Below are 6545 nucleotides of genomic sequence, written 5' to 3' on the forward strand. Positions count from 1 at the left end.
GGGGATGGGGAGGGGAAGAGGAGAAGAAGAGGGGAGAATGGTGAGGAAGAGGAGGAATGCAGTAGGAGGAGGGGAGGGGTGGGGAGGGAGAGGATGATGGAAGGGGAGGAGTGAGGAGGGGTGGAGGAGGAGGAGGAGGAGCAGGTAGCTACATCAAACTGGGTGACAGGCAGGCTGATCCAAATGATATTATTAAATATCCACGAACTTTGGAGAATCAGAGATAGTCTTTTTCTGTTAGAAAAGACAATTTCTAGGGAAACCCAGATGTGCAAGGTGAATGTGCCCAAAATGGCTACAAATCAGAATGTTTCTCCATCCCAGAGAGATGAAATGATTTAATGGTTGGCCAAATTAAAACACCAATTCAACCTTTACCCAGAAACATTTGCTTTGGGTAGCAGTATTTGAACAGATTTTTAGCAACTGTAAAAGCCCACTCGGAATATTTGAACTGTATTGCAATGAGTCGTTTCTTCTTAGCTGCCAAGACCATTGTGGGAGATGAGAGAATTTCAGTATTGGAGGTGCTAGCGAGAGACAGTTTCTGTGACTGTTCTTCATCTGAAATGCTAAGAATGGAAATAATTGTTCTGGATAAATTGAACTGGGATCTTCACACAGTCACACCATTGGATTTTCTTCACATTTTCCATGCCATTGCAGTGTCAAGTAGGCATCAGTTACTCTTCAACTTGCCCACACTGAACCATCTCAACATTTTGCAGTCCTTGACAAGCAGCACCTCCACTGTATGGCCTGCAACTCAAAGGCTCCATGCTTACTCTGGCCATGCTCAGTTTGGAAATGGAGAAACTTATTCCTGATTGGCTTCCTCTTACAAGTGAATGGATAGCTCCCAGTTGATCCACTGTCTGTGGTACATCACCTTTTTGCTCTGTATTCTTCTCTGCCTCCAAATTCCATTTTTGTTTACCATCCCCTCAAGCATACCCTGGTGACCTGTGACAAAGGAGTGTTCAGATTATATTCTTCCTTTGTCCCAGGCCCAGATTTCTCCAAGAACAACAGCAAACTAGAAGCGGCAGTCATAGGTACAGCAGCCTTCTGCCATCTCCCAGCTGCCAGTGGGTACAAGCATATCTCTGCTAAATGCAAAGTAGAGGAGATGGAAGTGGATGACTTCTATGATGGAATTAAATGGCTGGAGCCAGGGGGTACAGTGCACATGGCAGAAAGTCTCTCAGCAAACCCCATACCATGCAAGAATAACTACAACTCCCAGAAGCCTGTGGGTCAAGCCCAAATTCAAATCTTGGGGAAGGCAAAATTATATACCAAATCTATAGGATTCATCAATGTTTCCTGGGAAATTCTTACAGCATAAATTGAGAAGATGCCTTAAAGCACAAGAAGTCAATCCTGAAGCAGAAGTTCAAAACTCCTGAAGTCAAAACATACTGCTCTTAGAGGAAGAAACTGGCAGCAGCTTGAGGTGTTAGGAATTACAGAAATATTGATGTATCAGCCATCACATCAAGGGCCGGATAGGGGAGATTATTGTTGAATGGACTAGGTGGGAGTAAATGTAAATGCTGATGAAGCAGGAAAAGGGGTGGCTCAAAACACACCTGGAAATGAAATATTGCACTGTAGCATCGAGAAGCCAAAGAAAAGGAAATAAATCCATATATTAAGGCATTGAACAAAAGATTCCAGAGGGCAGCGCAGTAAGACAAAACAATGAAATGTGCAAGGAGCTGGAGTCAGAAAAGCAAAAGGTACAAACTCACTCATCATTTCTTTAGCTGAAGAAACTGAAAAACAAATTAAAACCTTGAGTTGCAATACTTAAGGATGCTTTGGGAAGAATATTAAATGATCCAAGAAACATTGACAACGATGGAAAGAGTATACAGAGTCATTGTACCAAAAGGAATTGGTTGACACAGAAGAATTTTATGACACAACGTATGAGCAAGAGCCTGTGGTGATGAAAGAGGAAGTTCAAGCTGCTCTGAAAAAAATTGGCAAAAAAAAGCCCCAGAAATTGATGGCATACCAATTGACATATTTCAGCAAACAGATGCTGCCCTGGATGTGTTTACCAACTTGTGTCAAGGAATCTGGAGGACAGCCACCTGACCAACTGACTGGAAGAGATCTACATTTGTTCCCATTGCAAAGAAAGATGATATGACAAAGTGTGAAAATTAATGACCAGTATTATTAAGATCACATGCAAGGTAGATACTGCTGAAGATTATCAAAAAACCACTGGAACTACACATCAACAGAGAACTTCCTAAAGTGCAGTATGGGTTTAGAAGAAGCCATGCACTAGGGATATTATAGCTAATGTTAGATGAATCCTGGCTTAAAGTAGAGAGTACCAGAGTAATGTCTGTGTTTCATTGACTATGCAAAGGCATTTATTTGACTGTGTGGATCATAACAAACTGTGGCTGACTCTGAGAAGAATGGGAATCCCAGAATACTTGATTGTACTTATGCAAAACCTATACTTGGACCAGGAGGCATTCGTCAGAAGAGAGCAAGGAAACATTGCAAGGTTCAAAATTGGGAAGGGTGTACGTAAATGATGTGTCCTATCACCATATCTTTTTAATCTATATGCATAACAGATTATCTGAGAGTCTGGGCTCTATGAGGAGAAGTGTGGCATCAGGATTGGAGGTAGACCCATCTAAAATCTGCAGATGACACCACCTTGCTTGCTGAAACTGAGAAGGACCTGAAGCACTTGATGCAGAGGGTCAAGAACTGCAGACTTCAATATAGATTAAAGCCCAACATCAAGAAAACAAAGATTCTCAACACTGAGCCTACTGGCAGCATCATGATTGATGATGAAGAGATTGAGATTGTTGACAGCTTCAGTTTGTTTGGCTCTACAGTCAACACTCTTGGTACCAGCAGCCAGGAAATTAAAAGATGTATTGCGATGGGAAAGTCTGCTGTTAGGGACCAAAGTACTAAAGAACAAAGATGTCAGTCTGAAGACTAAGATGGGCCTGATACAGGCCATGGTCTTTGCAATTACTCGATATGCATCAAAGAATTGAACAATGACTAAGATTGATAGGGGAATTGATGTTTTTGAGCTTTTGGTCCTGGAGAGGAATATTGAATATACTGTGGACTGCTAGGAGAACAAACAAGTTTGTACTAGAGAGGGTGAAGCCAGGCTGCTCCTTGGAGACAAGGATTCTGAAGCTCTGTCTGATATACTTTAGACATGTTGCAAGGTAGGATCAGTCCATGAAGAGGGACATTATTCTTGGGAGGGTGAAGGGACAGTGCAGGAGAGTAAGGGTGGAGAGACAGTGCAGGAGAGGAAGATTCTTGATGAGATGGATTGATTCTGTCACTGGGATAATGGGGGATAGGCATGTCAGAGACAATAAGATTGGTAAGGGATAGAGCAGGATTTAAGGCTGTTGTTCATAGAGTCATTATGAGTCACAGGCACCTCAAGGGAACGTAACAACAACAACATGAAGCATTAACTTCAGAAATTGTGGGTTTTGTGTGTAGCACCAATTTATCAAGGCAGGAGGGGCATGCTTCCCTTTGTGCACCTTTGCAGCCTGTTTCTGTGATGTAGTCTCAACAATTGCTAACTTTTACATTCAAAACTAAACGAGACTACTCTGAGAATGAGAACATGGAAAATGTGGGAAGTATGTATAAGGGATATATACTTTATCAGGCTGAATTGAAGTGAGCCAGGAGTGGGGCAGAGGACCCAAGAAATATCCTTGTTTTCTGTGCAACAATTTGTCCAACATTATTTAAATACTTAAAAGACCCAAAAGAGTATAAAAAAATGTTTCTTTGTAATATTTCTTAACTCCAGCGTTTCCTCTGCTAAAAGGTAAGATAGCTTGTCTCATATTGAAATTCATATTTAATATTTTCTAAAGTTCTAGAACTCATAACCTCTATCCTCAGCATCCTAATTTAATTTTCCTGATTTGCTTGTTTTTCTTCTAATGAATTTTAGGCATGTTGATCCATGTCCTAGCTTCTACTACTAAATAGAAAACTCCCAAAATTATTTTTAGTAGTTTAGTGAGATAATTATATGACTGTCATGTTTAACCCATGATTCAAATCAGCCTAAAAAATTATTTCAAAATTGCCTTGTGTGAATCAAAGATGGTAATAGAAAATACTCATTAATTTTGTTTGTTCGTTTGTCTTATTTTAGTTTCTGGAGTCAGATAAAATTAGTGCTTTTATTTTTATATTAGAGTGAAACTTATAAGTGACATATTATTTGGACACTCTTAGATTTTTTGAAAGCATTGTTAATATTTGTATAAAATAATTTGTGATAAAGTTAATATATTTAAGTTATCATCAAAGAAATATGTATGTAAACAACTAAAATAAGATATTCTAACTAGGAAGATCTTCACTCATTTAATAATCAATAATAATGACTGTTTAGATGTTGAGCAGTTTATGATCTGAGTCTGTAACATGTACCCAAGCTTTATGTTATTTGGACTTTCTAGATAGAATTTATTTCCCCAACTCTCCAGTCTACCTATATTCTCTTAATGATCTCTGGATCCTGAGCTCTTTGTGTAGTCTAAAGAAGGTATTGCAAGCACAACCATGTACTGATAGATGACGAAAACCTCTGGTAGCCATAAAAAGTTGTCCTTAAAAAAAATAATAGTACACAAATGAAAAGAACAGCCTTAAATCGCAGAGAAAAGTAACAGATAAATAAGCACAAACCCCACAAAACCTGGATTCTTTTCCTCCCATAAAAAGACAGTGAAAGACAATTATATTTATACTACCCTTGAGAGTTATTTTTTTCTGTTATTTCATTTTTGTAACATTTATTTTTCCTACCTTTGAGGTGTTTCCCTTATAAAGTGTTGCACAAAAAGCAACAGCAAGTCTGACATTCTCCTCCTATCATATTTTAAAAAAAAGAATAAAAACCTGCACCTATACACATGTTCATCTATTTCCAATCTTCTGCCTTTTCTAATAATAGTCCATATTCCAGAATATAACACATTATTTACTCAGTCTTTCTTTCCTCTTATTTTAGTATACCTACAGAACTTCAATTTTCACCTCTATTGGTGACCAATTTCAACTCATAGTGATGGGTAAAATGCTTTGAAAATTATCACGGCACTATCCTCTCTCAACAATTCATCATACATTTAAGCTCTCATATGGTGTATCAAGATTTCAGCAACTATTATTCAGAAAATTGACCTGTAATATCTTCATCTGTTCAGATGATGTCAGTAAATCCGTACATTGGAATATTAAACTAAACTGGATCTTTCTTTGTACTCTAATCTGTGACTTTATTTTTTTTTATGACAGTGTTTGTTTTGGAATCTATTTCCTTTTATAGACACAGCTCATGATTATAGTAGTATTTACTTTGCTAGTAATCAGACTGTGTTGTTGAAACCTGTTTAAAACATCAATTTCTGTGTGTATTTAACAATATCTCATCCCGCTTAAAGTTATTTGAGAATGTCATTCAATGAGAGAGCTTCGTGAATAGGACGGGTAAAACGGGGAAACATAACTGGTATTTTGTATTTCAGAAGACAGTGTTTTAAAGCCTGCAGGCAAAAATCTCGGCAAACTTTTCCTTTTAAAAGAAACTGAAGAAATTGAAATTGCTCAAGAAACACTTCCTGCATGCTAGAAAGAGATTTAAGATTTTTAAAAGCTAAGAGAAACCTAAAAAGATATCTGAAATTCTGTCGCTTCCTTCTCAAATGTTTTCCTTAAATACACAGTCATCATCATACAAATCTGTTCTATTTCTTTTAAGTTTTTTTTTGTTTGTTTGTTTGTTGTTTTGTTTTTTACTGTTAGGTGTCATGCATACAATCCCAAAAAAGGACAAAATGATGCTTACTCCTGTGCCATCTTCATAATTGGAGCTGTTTGAACTTATTGTTGTATTCACAGTGTCATTCAATTGCCTTGCAGGTCTTCCTTTTTTAAGCTGATCTACTGCTTGATAAAATAGAATGTCTTTCTCTAGAGACTTGTTCTTCTTAATAACATGTCCAAATTATGTAAGATAAAGTCTTTAAATCTTCCTTTGCTGAAAAGCATTTTGACTGAATTTTGTGATAAATTTGTTTGTCCTTCTGGGTATTGTTGTTGTTAAATGTCATTGAATCAGAAATGACCTCTCCAGTAGGTTTTCAGAAGGAGTAAATCCCACAGGAGAGGAGAGCTGATAGATTTGAACTGTATGCCTTTGGATTGGAAGCCAGTTCCTCATCCACTATACTAACAGACCTCTCTTCTGGTAGTAAATATCCTTTGTCAACATCATAATGAAAATGTATTAGTTCTTCAGAACACATTTAGATAACAGAAAAGGCAAAGGAGGTTGAGTGTTCAAGTATGGAAAGACAAAGGAAGAGGAACAGTTGTAAGCAGACACTGGTGATTGGGACATGGAATGTGAGAACCATAAATGTAGGAAAATTAGATATTGTTAAGGAAGAAATGGAACGCATAAATATTGACATACTAGGCATTGGTGAGATGAG

The 6545-nt window shown here is 37.6% G+C and overlaps 1 pseudogene; it reads left to right on the top strand.

Moving 5' to 3' along the window:
• Positions 1 to 3589, top strand: part of LOC102869350 — an 8511-nt pseudogene extending 4922 nt beyond the window's left edge.
• Positions 3590 to 6545: the final 2956 nt, after the last annotated feature.

Source organism: Elephantulus edwardii, unplaced genomic scaffold, assembly GCF_000299155.1.
Source record: "Elephantulus edwardii isolate Elephantulus edwardi_28Jun2011 unplaced genomic scaffold, EleEdw1.0 scaffold00123, whole genome shotgun sequence".
Lineage (NCBI taxonomy): Eukaryota > Metazoa > Chordata > Mammalia > Macroscelidea > Macroscelididae > Elephantulus > Elephantulus edwardii.